This window comes from Balaenoptera musculus, chromosome 21 (genome assembly GCF_009873245.2).
Source record: "Balaenoptera musculus isolate JJ_BM4_2016_0621 chromosome 21, mBalMus1.pri.v3, whole genome shotgun sequence".
NCBI lineage: Eukaryota > Metazoa > Chordata > Mammalia > Artiodactyla > Balaenopteridae > Balaenoptera > Balaenoptera musculus.
In genome coordinates this window covers 30,911,990-30,930,204 of record NC_045805.1, presented here as the reverse complement: position 1 = coordinate 30,930,204, position 18,215 = coordinate 30,911,990, and positions in this window count along the sequence as shown.

The window sequence follows — 18,215 nt, the reverse complement described above, 5'->3', positions numbered from 1 at the left end:
AACCTTCGCCTATGGCTCCTACAGTCGCTGAATTGTCTCAAAATCCTCTGGTGTGTGATTTAATGGGACAGGTCAGCAAGTGATGGCCCACAGCCCACATCGGGCCCTCCAATTTTTTGTACAGTCCACAAGCTAGGAAAAGTTTCTATATTTTTAAAGGGTTGAAAAATATCCGTAGAAGAATAATGTTTTGTGATATGTGAACGTTACATGGAATCCAAATCTCAGTTCCTCATTTAAAAAAAGGGCTATTGAGCACAAGTGCACTCATTAATTTCTGTATTGAATACAGCCCTTTCCATGCTACAGTGGCAGGAACATCTGATCCACAAAGCCCAGGATACTTACTATGTGGCCCTTTACAGAAAAAAGTTTTCTGGCCTCTGATAGGGGGGCTGAAATAAAGAGAGAAGTTGTAATGGAGGAGGATTTGTCTCCATTCCTCTCGGTTGGGTTGGAGGAGGGCATCCGTCTCCCTGGTAGAACCTTCCCATCCAAGTCTGCGTGTATTCTTACATGTCACCAATGTCGACCTCTGTTCTGCATGTTGCTTCCACCTGACACAGGCCATGACACCAGTTTTTACTGCTGAAACAAAGGAGAAAGGAAGGCTTTTCTTAACTACAGGAAGACTAGGCGCTCGGTCTCAATGTCAGGAAACAGCCCAACCTTCACAAGTGAAGTTCGTAGCAGGCCAATGAATTGGGGTATTTTGAATATATTCCAGTGGTCTATACAGAAGGTGGGGATGAGCAGGAGGAAGGCCAGCGGGCTAATTAAATCCACCCTGTCTCCAGCTCTGCCCTCTCGACCCATCCCCAAGCCAACAACAAACCTCTGGGTCAGAACTCCCATCACACGTGATGTGATTCCGACATCACCAAGTAAAACAGAGTGACCACAGGGCTGGGAAAAGAAGATCCACTTTGATACTAACTTGCTATGTGTCCTTGAAAACAATAACTGCAATTATAATTGTTATTCTTTGTTGAATGGCCACCAGGCTCATTATCTCATAAGAATCTGAAAAGGCAAGAATGATTAATCTCATTTTACAGGTAAGAAAATTGAGGCTGAGTCATTTAACCCACTGCAGAAGGTCACTTTTCTAACAAATGATGGAATACAGATTTATTCAGTTACAAAGACTATGCTCTTATTATGATTAAAAACTTGTTTCCTCTCTGCTCCTCAGTTTCCTTACCTATAAAATAAGATTATATAGAATTCATTTCAAGACTCCATCAGTGGGACTTCCCTGGTGGCGCAGTGGTTAAAATCTGCCTGCCAATGCAGGGGACATGGATTCGATCCCTGGTGTGAGAAGATCCCACATGTTGCAGAGCAACTAAGCCCGTGCACCACAACTACTGAGCCTGCGCTCTAGAGCCCGTGAGCCACAACTACTGAGCCCATATGCCACAACTACTGAAGCCCACATGCCTAGAGCCCATGCTCCACAAAAGAGAAGCCACCGCAATGAGAAGCCTGCACACCGCAACGAAGAGTAGCCCCCACTGACCACAACTAAAGAAAGCCTGCGCACAGCAACGAAGACACAACACAGCCAAAAATAAAAATAAAATTTAAAAAAAAAGACTCCATCAATAAAATACATTCGATTGATCCTGAAACCCTTAAAATTCTGTTTGGTCACTTAGTAAAGCATCAAGATATGTGTTTTCTACAGTCTGAAAGAAATCCACACAGGTCCTGTGGAAACAGCAGTGAACCAGATAGATATTGCTGCTGCCCTCATGGAATTTTCAATCTAGTCCAAGCTGGGTTTCTCCCTAAATGTTGGGTTAGGATTTCAGATACTTCTTCTGGAAAAAAAGAAAAAAAATGGAGTAGAAAGAAGAGGTTTATTTGAAAGCAAGTAAAAACATTCATGAAAGAAGAGATTATTCTAAAATTCGACTTCTCATCCTCACTAAAGGAGTAAGCTCAGTGATGTGTGTTTCCTGAGTTTCCAGCTGGGTGTCATGCCTATGGGTCTCGGATCCTGCTGGGAGCATGGAGAATTGGAGACCAGGAAGGGAAGGGCCAAAGAGGACAGGGAAAGAGAAACACAGCTCCCAGAGAGAGAGCTGGCCACGTTCAGGTGATGACAATTACTTGTGTGTTTTTTCTTTGTTTGTTTGTTTGTAATTATTTTTGGCTGCGTTGGGTCTTTGTTGCTGCGCACGGGCTTCCTCTAGTTGTGGCGAGCGGGGTCTACTCTTTGTTTCAGTGTGCCAGCTTCTCATTGCAGTGGCTTCTCTTGTCGTGGAGCACCGGCTCTAGGTGCACGTGGGCTTCAGTAATTGTGGCTCGCGGGCTCTAGAGCGCAGGCTCAGTAGTTGTGGCACACGGGCTTAGTTGCTCCGTGGCATGTGGGATCTTCCCGGACCAGGGCTCAAACCCGTGTCCCTTGCATTGACAGGTGGATTCTTAACCACTGCGCCACCAGGGAAGCCCTGTGTGTTTTTTTAAAGATGTATTATTCACTTATTTATCCATTCCATAAACATTCATTAAGCATCTTCTTAATGTCAGATACGTGCCTAGGAACTGGATTCTGTTCTAAAAAGTGTGCTTCAGGCGTTATTACATTTTAGTGGGGAGAGGGGGTTGTGTGTTTATTTTAACTTCCAACACATATTTGTTGAACTATTGCTGTGCTTAATGAACTATCAGCTCTGAATCTGAAGAGATGATCTCTGGATTCCAACACTTGTTTTGCCCTTCCCAGCCTTTCCACTGGAACAACCTTTGAAATACAAAAGCCAAGTGAAGTCGCAATCTCTCAGGAGATACGGAAGTCGGTGGATGGTCTTGCTCTCAGCAAGACCCAGAGGAAGATTTAAGGTACAACAACTTGGCCATGGAGACTCCCAAGAGACTTTCATTACTCCTGCTGTGTCTCCTCTTAAGAGAGACGGGCCTTTGGCAACCAGGAGCCAAAGACCACACCTCTAAAGTGAAGTTGCTGGTTCTGTGGTGGCCCCGCCCTTCACTCTTCATGCTCTCCCACCCACACCTGCATCCCTTGGCCAGGCTCTGTTTCTGGAAATTAGTCTCTTTCTGAGAACATCCTCTCTGAGAATCAAACCCCCAGCAGTGGCCAAAAGAAGTAAATAAATGGGACTGTCTTACACCTTGGAAGAATAAGACTGTAATAACATGGATGGAAATGGGAAGAACAATGGGAGTGATACCCATCAGGGATTGTAGTTTTACATTTTCTGTGTCTTGCAAGAGAAAAGAACTAGAATGTTTTAATTTTACAGAAAGAAATTTAACTTCCTTCCCACAGTCAGATAACTGTAACGTATAAGCAGACGAATCTCACAGTCAAGCATACTGTTGGATAGAACTTTCTGCAAAGATGGAAACATCCCATGTCTGCACTCAGAGGCCGTTGAACACTTGGAATGTGGCTAGTGCAAATGAGGAACCACATTTTAAGTTTATTTAATTTTAATTAATTCACAGCTGCATGTGGCTAGTGGCTACTGTATTGAACAGTGCAGGCCTAAGAGGTACCCATTAGACAAATAAATACCAGGCACCAGAAATTTGGCTAAGGCTTCTAAACTTCAATATATCCTTCTGCATGTAAATTCAAACAGGTAAAAACAGGGGAGCTAGGAAATTCCATTCTTTTTGAGGGCAAACGACAGACCCTACTAGCTCTTGCCTAGTGTAAGGATGAGTAGCAATAAAAAGAAAATAAACATTGGACCCAAGAATATATTTTGAGACATAAAAGAGCAAACACATATTTTTCATCATCTAGTGCAGGAAACAAAAATATCTTTTGAAATCTATTGCTTAATGTTGCTTAAATTCTCAATAATACCCAAGAATAGGAACAGTTTATAAAAGGAAAATTGAAAGATTAGCTGTTGAGACAACAAATTGAGATGGAAAAATAGGGGGCTGAAAATCAGGAAGAGATTAAAAATTTGTTAGATGAAAGAAGGAAAGATTATAGACAATTGAAATGTAATCATAGAATTGCCATCTGCATCAGAAGTCCCAGAAGTCCCAAAAGACAGAATCAATACTGTAAAAATCAAAAGAGCAATCTGGAAGATGCATTTCCAAAGCTCCACTTGACTGTAGATTTTAAAAATGCAAAGAGATGCAAACAACTAAAGTTAAGAGGAATGAATGGGACAGAAGCAATAAGCAAACACACAATCAGAGAAAAACGTTCATAAATATAAAGACAGACGCAAGGCACAGATTGAAAGAGGTCATTAAAAGCTGGTAAAATAAGTGAAAAGAAGCCAAGAGGCAGATATGTCTTTCATGAGATGTTTGCTTTTAAAGAGTTAGTCAAAAATTCTAAGAGCTTTCAGACAAACCTATCTCTCTTCACCTAACTGCCCTCAAAAGTAGATGATATATGAAGAACAACAAATTTAATATTTCTATAAATTACCTTAATATCACTCTTGACAGTCAACCGTGTACACACACTACAGTCACAGAGCTTTCACTCATCTGTAGTCTTTTACTGGATTTTTATAGAATAGAATCAATCTTAAAATAATAAAAATGTTTTAAACTAATAATTTAATAAAGTAAATAAAATAACATGTGTTTGAAAGGATGTCTATTTGTTCCTCAATATTCAATATTCCATCAATAAAATCCATTTGAACACGGGTTCAAGCCCTGGTGTGGGAAGATCCCACATGCCGTGGAGCAACTAAGCCCATGAGCCACAACTACTGAAGCCACGTGCCACAACTACTGAAGCCCGTGCGCCCTAGAGCCTGTGCTCCACAACAAGAGAAGACACCTCAGTGAGAAGCCCACTCACTGCAACGAAGAGTAGCCCCTGCTCGCTGCAACTAGAGAAAGCCCACGCGCAGCAATGAAGACCCAATGCAGCCAAAAATTAATTAATTAAATAAATTTTTAAAAAATTTGTGTAAGTTATGGGGCCAAGCCTCATTCCTAAAAAAAAAAAAAAGAAAAAAAAAGGATGCTATTGGGAATTCCCTGGAGGTCCAGTGGTTAGGACTCCGAGCTTCCAATGCCTGGGGCCCAGGTAACCAAGATCCCACAAGCCATGCAGCCAAAAAATAAAAATAAAATAAAATAAAATATGGGCAGTATGGCCTCTCCAGCATTTCTTTCACAGATTTATTCAAGGTAATTACATTTTGAACCCTTCGTAAAACTACATTTTTAACAATATTCAGAAATTGGTCCAAAGTAGGCTATAATTTTTCACAGTTACATCTTTTATGACTGTTAAAACTGTTACAGTTTAATGGATCGTGATAAAACTGGATCCAAAGATTCTTAAGGTCAAATTCTTCATTTTAATGTTGCTTAGCGTCTGTAGTGTGCTTTGCACCTAGTAGGAACTTAATAATCATTTTAATATATCTAATAACCTGTATTTTTGAAGTAATGCTGCTCTGCAATATACTGAATTTTGTTTATTTTCAAAAAGCTCTTTTCTGGAAATTCTTCAGAGTTTGTAAGTTCTGGTAGAGCATCTTCTGACAGTAGTGATGATGTCTCAGTGCTGTTTCCAGCTGTGTCTGTGATGTGCCCGTGGACCTTCTTCCCATTGACTCCATTCCTTACCCTCAGAGCACAGAAGTGCGTGAGCCAAGCCTGGCCAGTCCTCCCGAAGACTGTTTCTAAAAATACACAGGGGGGGACTTCCCTGGTGGTGCAGCAGTTAAGAATCCACCTGCCAACGCAGGGGACACGGGTTTGAGCCCTGGTCCGGGAAGATCCCACATGCCGCGGAGCAACTAGACCCGTGAGCCACAACTACTGAGCCTGCGCTCTAGAGCCCGCGAGCCACAACTACTGAAGCCCGCGTGCCTGGAGCCCGTGCTCCGCAACAAGAGAAGCCCCTGCTCGCCGCAACTAGAGAAAGCCCATGCGCGCAACAACAAAGTCCCAGTGCAGACACACACACACAAAACTACACAGGGGGAAGGAGTTTTCCTTCTGCTGGGCTGTCATCGGCCACCTTCCCTTCTCGCCCCTGTGAAGAGAACCAGTCTGAGTAGGAAGCAAGCAGAAAGGAATCCAGATGGAACAGCTGGGAAGGTCATGGAGGGAGTGGTCCCTACACTGGACCCTGTGGCTTCCCTGGGCCTCTGGACGCTACCCTGGAGTTTCTTTTTCTCAGTCCTTTTGCTCCTGCTGATTTGAAATAGACTTCTACCACCTGCCACAGAAAAGAGACCTGACTAATAATTACAGAAATAAATGAAATTGAAAAAAAAAACAGTTGACTCTGAACAACATGGGGGTTGGGGTGCAGTTGCGAATCCGCGTGTGACTTACGTCCACCGACTTACATATCCAGAGTTCCTCTGCATCTGGGAATTCAATCAACCACAGGTACTGCAGTAGGTATTCATTGAACAAAACCTGCCCGTAAGTGGACCTGGCAATTCAAACCCATGTTGTTCAACTGCATACATATAGTTTTAGGCTACCTGTTGGTTAGAAAGAGGTGCCTATTATTACTTCTTTCTAACTAACAAAAAGCCTAAAACTATAAATTTGTTTAATTCACCACTGAACTCTGTTCTCCTAAGCAGCTACCCCTCACCTTTCATACTGTCTTATACTTGTCTGTTTACTTACACATCCCTGTTCGTAATCTATTTCTGTGTAGCAAATTATTCCAATACTACTTTGCTTCAAATGATCATTTTATCTTATCTCACGATGTGATGGGTCAAGAATTCAGACAGGGCTTGCTGCATGAATTGTTAACTCCACATGGTGTCCAAGGGGTCACCTGGCAGCAGGCAGTTGGCAGCTGGTCTCCTCTGGAAAGTCCAGGCAGCTTCAGTCACGTGTCTGCACTTGGTGGGGATGTCTGGAAGGCTGGGCTCCGGCCAGGCGCCTCATCCACCCCATTCGTCCTCCCGGTCTCCACGTGGCCCACTCAGCAGAGTGGTCGGACTTCCTACATGGTGGCCCAGGGCTCTGTGAGAGAAAGGAACTGGAAACCACCTATCTGCAAGGTCCTGGACCCAAACTTGGCACTGCATCGCGTCTGCCATATTCTCATGGTCAAAGCCAGTCTGGATTCCAAAAGGAGGACAGTGTCAAAGAATCTACGGCTTATTTTATCCACTGTACCTACTACTCTGTGAGCACCTTGAGAACAAGAAGTGTGCCTTATTGATCTTTGCATCCCTAGATCAAAAATCAGGCCAGAAACACAAGGACAAAAGCTAGAGAAGGACAAAAAGAATCTGGAATCTTGAAAACATCCTTGAGTAGCTGTACTAGCCCTGGATGGCCCACATCTCAACTTCCTGATACATGAAAACACAAACAAACAAAAACTATGTGTTTAAACTCTTGCTAATAGAAAATCAGACTAGACTAATCTTCCTCTTCTGCATGAGGTCTCAGAACACAACTGAACAACATTCACAGTGGGGTTTCCTTGGAGGGGGCCAAGAGGATGGAATAATTTTGACTTAAATCATGCTGATTTCTTTAAAGTCAAGTTAGGGGGAATTGACTTTTTTTGCATCAAGAATTAAGGAACTATAGATTTGAGTATATGCTTAGAGAAACTTAAAGGTAATCATTACAAAATTTAAATTTTATTTAAATTACAAATGACTAGAGGAAAAGAAAGGAAACAGTGCATGTAACTTAGAGAACACAAAGGAAACATACAAAATGTAAAGCAAAATGACCTCAGACTAAATTTTCTGAAATGCCAAAATAGGTAATGGTTTAATTCTCCTGGTAAAAGACAAAGACTCCCAGTAATGATTAAAAAAAAAAAAAGAAAAGAAAAGAAACCAAACCCACATCTAAAATAAAATGACATAAGAAGCTAAAAGACAGGGGTAGTGGGGTGGGGTAGAGTGAGCAAAAACAAAGCAGAAAAAATTAAAATTTAAAGTAAGAAGAGTGGGACAATCTTAACAATAGAAAATAAAATATAAAGTATTAACCCAGATAAGGAAGGTTAGTTCACAATGTTAGATATATAAGCTATAATAAATATATAATAGCTGTGACACTTATACCCAAAACCATTCTGAAATACTTTGGGTAAGAATTAGCACTAATCACATTGACAAATATTGTCTTATTAAATCGTCACCACTGTACTTTAGAGTAGGTATTATTATACCTAAATGACAGATGTGGAAATCAAGGATCCAGTCTTAGATAAGAGTATGGGGGTGAAGCTTTGAAAGCGCAAATGGCAGATGGAAAAAAAAATGGGCAGAGCTGGGGTCATGTTTGAATTCTGCTCCAAAGAGAGGAATTGGCAGGAATAAAGGCCAGAGCTGGCCTTCCTTTCAGAAGGCTGGTAGGGAGTATTCCCTCTCGTCCTCAGATCCCATGCTGGGGAGGGTGACAGAGGTTCCCGGGCTGCCCTAGAGGCCCACAGGAGGAGGACTTAGCTGGGGATGAATGGAAGGCCATTGTTGTTCTGACCTTCTATCGTCTTATTGGTTGCAGGGCAGAGTCGGGCTTTGCTCATGAGAAAAATTGGTGCTCAGGCAGATGGAAAGCTGAAAGCGTTCAGGACACATCCTATACACATGGGAGGGACCCTGGCCCCAGAGTGGAACAGCTTTGCTCACTCTTTCAACATCTAGGCAACAGTTCAGGGCCTGTTTATTGCTTGTTACTACTCAGCTATGGGTGCTTTTCTGCTCACACACTGTCAAATAATAACATTCAGAATAAACAGGGCTACATTCCAGAGCAAAAGAGCATCCATCTGGGTTGCCTTCAAAAGAAGCCACTTTATGTTCTTACACGGTAGCCCAAGCCATTGTCTTTGGTTGGTTGATTGGTTTGGTTATGTTTGGACTTTGTACTGAAGTGTCTTGCGAACATGATTAAGCTTAATGTGTCCAGTGACTACTCAGGGAGAAGGTGTTGAAAACACCAGTAAGAAGAGACATTGGGTTAGGAATGGGGAGAAAAGTAAAGATGATGCGTGAAGAAATTAAAAGTGGATTTTTTTTAAATGACAAATACTGCGTGTGCTTGTGTTTGTGGAAATGAGCCATTGGACTGTTACAAGGATTCTGAAAGAGCAAACTGTGTATCAGCGATAACCCAGAAACGTGGGGAAGAAGTGATTAACCAAAAGCAGCATTGGCCTCTGTGTGGTTGGCTCAGGAGAGGGGCAGGGTCACGGAGAAGCAGGGCAAATGTGGGAGGGGCCACAGAAACAAAACACGTGTGGGAGCCCCGCCCTGGTAGCCTATTGGTTTAAGGCCAAAGGAAACTGACTAGTTCTCCTGGGAACTTCATCAGGGAAGAAGTCTCTGTGTGTCCAGTTGTGAAGGGTGGTCTCCCCTTTCTGTTGGGAATATACCTGGGGTTGTAGGTTAAGCCCTCTCATTATCAGTTAGGGATCACAAATATTTTGGAGCCTCATAGAGTCTGGGTTTCTCTTTGGGGCTCTTTTCCTGAGTTCTCAAACCTCAGGGGTGCATAAGGCATTCTGGGGGCCTGATCTGGCAGAGACCAAGGCTGTTATCTGGGCAAGCCCCCGCCCAAGCTCTGGTTCAGGAAACACCAAGTACCATAGTTTAGGGAGTGATCACACCACCTGGGTTCTGGCCCTAATTCTGCCACTAGTCAGCCGGGACTTTGGGTGAATCCTCTACGATTCTTTGCCTCATTTCACTCAGCTGGAGGTTGGTACACACTCCAAGAACTATACAGCTATAAGGGAGTAGGGATGTCACAAGGACCTTGTCTTAGAGAAAGATGCTACAGGCCCTACGTGAGGACATGTCTGCCAGCAAGCCTCTCCTTCCCTCTGAATCATTTTTAAGAGACTCTGCCCAAGTTCAACAGGCACGTGTTAGCTATGGTTTTGTCAATTACTTCTCACCATCTATCATCTGTTTCCATGTGTGATGGCCTTCACGTTTCCAAGACAACAATCACTCCAACAGCACACGGATGGAAATAACCAGTTCTCTGCCTTCAGCCTCTCACAGAAGTCATTTTCGCTCACTTGTAGAGGAGGATTAATGAGGTCTATCCAATCTTCTTTTGCCCAAGTTACTATATATAACAGACTTTCCTCATTGAAAGAGCCCAAGGATGATCTATAGCTTTCTGCAAATGTGTAAAGAACCAACTCGTTGCCCCACCCGACAGAGTGATTTGACTTCATCTATTTCCCCAGATTTGGGGAGGGGGGAGATTTTCAGAAGGACAAAGCGTAGATGTTCCCAAAACATAGTTAAAGCCATAAGACACTGACTCTACTGATGGCTTGAACTGGCCTGGAATATTTCACAAACTATCATAGGAAAATGACATGACAAGTTACTTTTTTGTGAATAGCGGAACACCTTGTGACTAAAGGAACACCTTTAATCAAATGGAAAGCATTCTGTTTATGTGTTTGAGAGCTTCACATTACTCTTACACAGTTCTGTTGGTCCCTCAGTACAATAAGCAGTTTCATTTTTCTAGGTTTATCAATTTAAATACGAATTATGTAATTAGCAAATGCAGTTCTAATTAGAGCTTTAAGTTTGTGACAGTTAAACACAGCTTTCTCCTTAACCTGTGAGAATGTCTGTACTGTATTTTTAGCATCTGAAATGCATTGAAATAAGACCTACAATAGCACAGAATGTCACCCACAAAATAGGTCTGTTTTTCAATGCTGATTTGAGAGTTGACAAAAGACCCTAAGTTACCACCTCCAGGCAGCCGTTAACCCATCTGCCCCTCTCGGCTGCCCTAATTCCCCAAGGTTGTCTCTTACTAGGGAGATGTTTACCAGCAGCCTCGTGCCCACTGAGGCAGACCCTGAAGGACCTGCGTCATCCATGTGTCTTGTGTCTTGAACATCTAGGCTAAGCTGACCACCCACCAATAATGGGTTGATGCAGAAATCTGCCATTTACTCAGTCCCCAGCAGTTGGGGGCAGAGCCCCTCAACATCCCAGGGGCAGAACTGCTCAGGAACGCGTAGAGAAATCTGAAATAATGTTGGAGCAACATCCAGCTATCTGGTAGAATTTTGTGGATGTCGGGGGAAGCTGGGTCCCCTCTGGGAAGCCCTGCCCTACGGGTGGCTGGCTTGGTCTCAGTGGTGCTGCTTCCGGGCGCCTCCCATGAGGTTCTGCGCTCCATCCTTTGCTCTGCCTTTGACTTTGCATCGTCTTCAATTCTGTGTCCTCTCTTGGCTCTCACCCCCTGCTTGGGGGCCCTGCTCAATCTGGGGCCAGCAGGGTATAGCCACCCGCCCTGCCAGCTGAGGAACCACGGCCAACCACAGACAGCACACCAGTGTTACCCGGACCAGCCCTTGATGCATTTTTCACCCGGATGGCTGGGACCCAGCCCCTCTCTTTCCAGTCTCTTCCCTGGCAACTTCTGACCTGCTGCTCAGTCTTTTCCACAAATCCGTGTTCAGACCGTGCCCTGTCGCTGGATAGGAACACTTTTCCAAATGACACCTGGCTTTGCAAGGTTGTCTGAAAATCGTGTAACGTCCATCTGAGCAGTTCTTTCCGTGCGAGCCCTGGCTGTCTGCTCGGTCCCCTGGGTCTCTGCCCGGACTCAGCTGCTTCCTCAGCCCTGCTGACACAGGATGCTGGGGTCCCCGGGTGCGTCACACGAGAGGGCACCTGAGATGTAACAAGGCAGGGGTGCACTGCGGTACGTTTCCACCGCAGGCCAGCAATGACAGGCAGCCGGAAGGTTCCCTCCGCATCTCCTTCTCTAAAAGGGCTTGTGTCAAAAAATGTGCATACAAGGGACAGAAAGCCTCAAGCAGAGCGAGCTATCCCTCTCAGTTTGTTTTGCAGAAGGTGGAGGGGGGCCTCCATTTGATTTTTTTTTTTTTTTTTTCTGGACGCATCCAGAGAACAGGATGCAACGTGGGCTGGGGTGAACTTCTGGGTCCTCTCCTACACATTCTGCATCGGATGGGCAAGGACAGAGAAGGCCTCTCCCAGATTCTCAGAGGGGGTGACAGACCTGCAATTAGCACACTGACACCTGAGCCTTTTATAGACCTTGCAGTCGGGGTACCTCAGAGGATGACCCACAAGCACCCTGCAAACCGTGCGCCTGTCCCAGTGCAGGTGATACAGAGAAAGTTCAGTTTCAACTTTTCCTCTTTAGCCTGTATCAAATGGCTAAAGAAATGTCTGAAAACTCATACTTTTCTCCTTTCCTTCTTAAGCCCTGATTTTGCCTGAATTCTACTTTCCCATCCCCCTGCTTTTCCTCCCCTGTCCAACAATCTAGAACCTTCGAGTAGCTACAGCCGTTTTGCAGAAGCCAGGCCTCCCCTTCTTCCCTCCACTACCCCCCTGCTCAGGAAGTGGAAACCAATATAGTGCTTTAATCTTCCTGGGGAACATCATTATCATTTGATATGCCAATGTGCTAATGGGCAGTTTGCCAATCTTGTCATTTTAGAAGCAAATTGGCTTAAGTAATCACCTAAAACAGCCTCTTCCAAGGGACTTTTTTTTCCCCCCCTACATAGGAGACAGCACCTGTCATTTCCAAGTGTGAGGGACAGAGAAAATATTTCTCCCCCTAAATGACACAAGGGATTTGTTTGAAGCCTTTGCAGGCCTTCCGTGTAAATAAAGCTTTTTTTTTTTTTTTAAAGTAAAAATTCAATGCACGCTCAGAGGATTTCAGTGCTGTCAAATATTCAATTTAAACTCTCCCCGTTATTTACATCCTCCATCCTAACAACCATGATTACCCAAGAAAAGTTTGTCCCTGCGGAGAGCATTCAGGCCACGTGGGGCTGGTGTTACTACCTGAGCGATTCTTGTCTCCTGTAGGCTGTGTTCCAAAGCCTTATCTCTATTGTTCCCTTTGTCCCATCCGGCGCCAAGTGGGCGTTCTCCACAGCAGCAGGCAGTGATTTCCATCTCTCAATAATCAGCCTGATTCCAAGGGGATGGACTGGGGGGAGCCAGAGCCTGAAAGCTGCTGGGCACCGGGCCCCAGGGTGGGAAAGCTCGACTCCCCTGCCCTGCTCTCCCTGCTGCTTCTGATCTGAGGAATGAACACCCCGCCTCTTCTGTTTCTCATACAGACGTTTCCTAACACGCCTAAAACCAGGCTGGAGGGTGCTGCCTCCTTGCTTCTCAAAGGGCTCTCTGGTGCGTGCTGTTTTCCTCTGACTCAAGCCTGGGAGAAGCAACAGGACGTGCTGCTTGAGCTGCGGCAGGTGGTCATGGGGTGACGCTTGAAAATGATGGATGGTGGCCACACATCTGAGTTTTTGGTGACACCTAGGCTGCAGAACAGTCTACAGACCGTCACCGTGGCTGGGATGCCACTTTTCCTCCTGCTGCCCTCGAGCTCCACGTTGATTTGATCCTGGAGTCCGTGCTCTTTCTTTAGTTGTTGCTAAATTGTTTGACATATTTGGTTACAAAATTAAAGTGCTTTCTCACTGTCAGTTGAGACCTGGGACGCACCGGACAATTGCGGGGTCACGAAAATGAAGAAGCGGTGAGTCGGAGCCTTGCCGTAGGAGAGGTGAATGGTGACAGCCCCAAGGTATCCTCCTGTCACTGCCAAGTGCACAGAGTAAAATGCCAGAAACCCTCTGGACGTCTTTGGGAGTTTTTGATAGTGTAATATTGTGGGCAAAGTAATTGCAAACTTCATTTAGGATGCAGGTGGCGTCGGTGTTGCCCTCCTGTGATCTGGTCGTATTAATTTTTCTGAGTTGCTTTAATTCACATTCCTGAAAGCTGAAGTAACCCTAACGGAGGAGGTATTACTTCAGCACACCGTACCACAGTAAAAGGCATGATCGCTTTCTTTACTATTCCATCGACTTCCTATTTGACACGGAAATTGAGACCATCTTGTCCATACCTCCCCTACTGTTTTACCCAAGAAATCTGGGCTTAGAGAGAGCAAAGCGGCTTGCTTTATAAAAGCCCCAATTTCTCTCCTGGCAGAGCCTGGCTAAAACTCCTAAATTTCCTACATTTCAACTCCCTTCTTGCACCTTAATGCCGCCTAATTCATAGAGTTTCAAATTAAATTCACGATCATTTCTGTTAAGTATTTAACTTCACATCATTGAAGCTGTGAAGATGTATCTATATTTAAAATGTGCGTGGATCTTATAAAGCCATGGCTGTGTTTCCCCCCACTTGTCAGGACTATCAAGGCCCCATCCACTGATGATGAGAAGAATATCAGGAAGAGGGTTGTAAGCTAAGGATGGCTGGTGCAGAGAACGAACAGGAGAGCAGGACTCCTGTCTTCAAGGAAGGAGTCAGTAGGACACGTCATCAGGATGGAGGGAGCTGGTGAAATGAACACACCTTCTTTGCTGGGATCAGACTCCAGGAATGCGGACCAAGCAGAGCAGTCAGCAGCTAGACACGAATCGAGGGCTGTCCAGAGACACTGCAGCCTGATATGCTTGGAATATTTAGTCTGAAAAGTTCAAGTCCAGCAGGCTCCAGGCAAAAGGCTATAGTACGCGTCCAAACCGCACTGATTGCCGGGTAGAGCTCTCATTGGCTCGGGGGCTGGGTCGGGTGGGACTCCTAAACCCACTGTGTCCCTAACGGGACTGGGCAGAACTTAGCAGCTCCAACCCCGCCAGGAAGCACTCATCCTCCCCCAGTGATGAGGATTCTGGCCATGCTTCTCTAGCATCTGTGCTGTGAACTTGAACCAGAGGGCAGATTTCTGAGCAAACACATAAGGAATTCTAATCAGCTAACAATTAAAAATTTAGGGTGCCAAAGTGGCAGACATATTTACAGAGCTGGGTCCTTTGATCTCATGTCCACGCAAAGTCAGCTGACTTTCTGGAGTTGGGGGCTCATGTGTAATGAGCTGATTGGTGCAGTGGGTTAGGCTCAAGCTCACAAAGTTTATGACTCAGCAATGTCTGTCTGACATTTATTACCACTCAGACTGGCAGTCATAAATCCAGCTTCATTTTTACAGTTAAATGGCTCCTCTCATGAGACAAAGGAACAAAGGGGAATAATCCACAGCTGTGCTATTCATCTTGCATCTTATCAAAAATAGAAAAAAAGTATAGAAAGGAATAGGTCATGCTGTAACAGATTCATATTTATGTGCATACACGCATGTACACTATATTACAAATACTGTATAAAAACATATGCTAACCTCTGCTCCGCCTATGGAAATATGTTGAGGAGATGCGTGTCTTATCTCTCTGTGTTTAGAGCCAAACTGATCATGAGCACTCCTTGGTAGCTGCAAGTGTGGGTCCTGGTTCAAGGTAAAAGCCCAACAGGCAGACAGAGCTACTGGAAGAGATGCTTGGGGGGAGGGGTGGCTGGCAGAGATGCTTGAACCTGGGGATGGGGGAGGGGTGCAGCGGGAGTGAGACAGATGAAGGTGCCTCTGGGGAGTTCACTTTGACAGCTTCTGGAAAGCTTTGGGCTCTGCTCTTCTGGGAAGCTCCTTCCCACTGGAGTTATACTAGCTGCAACCTTCTTCTATACAAGGTTCTATCTCATCACGTGTTTTTAAAGACAAGAATGGCCAAAATGAGAGAGATGGGCAAGATAGTCGTAAAGGCCTTTTCCAACTCACACTGAATGGCTCTGTTTTACATTAAACAATTATTAGCTAGTTGGATGGTAGAAGGAGGGGAGAAGAAGAAATGCATATAGTTAATTTGTTCAATTTTTACAACCCTATAATACAAGTATCATTAGCTCCACCTTAAACACTGAGAAACTGAAGCTCAGAAAACTTACATAACTTGCCCAAGATCATAGAGCAAATAAATGGCAGAACTGTATTCTAAATTCAAGTTATTTTTAACTCCTGTATCATTTCTTTTATAATGTCTCTTTTGTCTGGAATTTTTTATTCAATAAATAATTACTAAATCAATATATGCACATATGATAAACATAACCCATACAACCCCTTTAGTCCTTGTTATAAACTGAATTACTAGAGTTTACAAAAAAGATAAATAGATTTTGGTTTTGGTTTTTCCCTCCTCGGGTATCCATCTCTATTCTCGAAAAATAGAGCTTTGGCTAAAGAAGAATGATTGCAAAGGAAAACTGGTTTGTTCTCTTCAAATCCCATCAACATCAGATAATATCAGATATTTCCTAAAAGTAGGAACTGTACTCTGTCTTGCATTCAACATCTGCAGAGATAAGGCCCTATAGTAACCAAGACATGTGTTACTGTACAAAAATGGATAAGGACTGAGTCCAAATCCACCCAGAGAGAGCTCACCATTCATCTGGGAAGATAGGCAGTTTCTGAACCAGGGGGGTCACTGGAAAATAACTCAAGTATTTAGTTCATTTGCATCTCAGTACCGTCAAAGAAGTAAATGGTTGATGGAATCCCTGGGTGGAACACTCAGTTTATTATAAACCCCCATGGGTGGCTTGTAAAGGGTACCTGATTAGCTTTCATCACAATTAAACTCTCTATACCTAAAGGGCACTGAGAGATGGTAGCTTATATAAAGAGGTAGGAGATGAGCTCGTAACTGGCCTCAAATTAAGTGGTAAAGAACAAGATAATGAAGACAGAGGCTTTAAAAAAGATACCTAGTCAAAAGTAGAAACTTGTTGGCTTTTAAAAAATATGTCTCCAAAATGCCAAGTATTCTCCATACACTGACTGTATTTCCTTTTACTAATCACTTTTTTTAACAGCAACATGCTCTAGTTAAGCAAGAGGGGTGGAGAAAAGTACACGCCACTGAGAAGTTCTGAATGCGTGGTCCTTGTTGCCAATCAACATGAAAGCTGAAAGAGAAAAGAAGATTGAATGTGGAAGAAAAGAGGAAGGAAAACTCAAACCATTCATTAATGCTCCTCCAGCTGACTGTGGACCCCCGGAGGCCAGAGGATGTTTTTTCTCTACTGTGTGTGATCTTCCTAATGCTTTGACAGTTCTCAGAGTTTCTGCAGGTAGTCTTCCTTGCAAGATGACTGCCCTTCTTTCCATTATTCTCAAGCTCCACCAAAGAGATGATCTTTTTGACAAAAGAGGAAAACATCCCTACTACCTTGCTTATACATATGCAGCATTCATAATTTTCTTGGAACTAATATTAGGGAGGCCAATCACATCCTTTCATTCTGAGCTTCTTCAAACCATTTACAGCCAGATTAGTAAACTGATGGGACATGGGGTTGACCCAGCATGGCAACTCTTTGAGTCTGAGTGATAAAATCATTAGTACTGATGCTGTTATGAATACTGATTAACACTCCATCCAGCTCTGAAGACAATATCAAGAAATATGAGAATATACAATAAGAAACTGATTTTAAAGTAGGACATTTGGTCACTGAGTTGGCCGCCACAAGGAAACCTTATCTTGCCCATCACTGGTGGTCTTACAGTCAGACTTTTAATCATTTCAAGTAGAAAATGCACTGAGAGTTCTCAAAATAGCAAGGATGCAAGAGAGGAGTCCATGACTGTGTATAGCAATTTCACTTTTTTCCCTTTAATTAAGAAATGAATAAATTTAGCAGCCAAATGCACTACATTGTGCATTACTTCAAATTTCTGAAGTTGAATCAGCCCTTGCTGATCCTGGTGACCACCTGTGGGATGAGAGAACTTGAGCTTGGACTTCAAAGAACCACCGTGATGTGACAGTTTAGCAAACGACAAATAGTTTGACTGTTCTTCACAATGGTAACCTGTGCATGATAGCTGGAGGTCGGGGGACAGGGAAAATTAGGTTTTTTTTTTTCCTTCACTCATAATTTGAAGATTATAGAATGTGGTTTTTAAAGGTCAGAATGAATTGCTAATGAAGTTGAGACATTTGAAATTAGCAAATAAAACTGCTCCTCGGAATGGTGACTAAGGAGTAATTAATCATACAGGGAAAAATGGTAACCAAGTAGAGCCAGCAGGAAAATTTCTTTTTAACTCATTGCCATTGAGCTTTCAAATGACATTACGAAGAATCTGTCAGATTTTAATTCCTTTCCTTTCTCTTAGGCTATATCCTTTTTTAAAAAAAACAGCCAGTGTTCACCATTTTTCTAGGAAGAAACAAACCAAGGCAGACACTCTTCTGCCCAGTCTCTCTTGCAGGGAGGTGTTCCAAAATATATGGACTAATCATGACTCCTCCCTCTTTAACTCAACATGGGAAGGAATTAAGGGTTACGTTATATAGGCATAACCTTCACCCCATTCTAATTGATTTTTCAACATAAATCACTGACCAT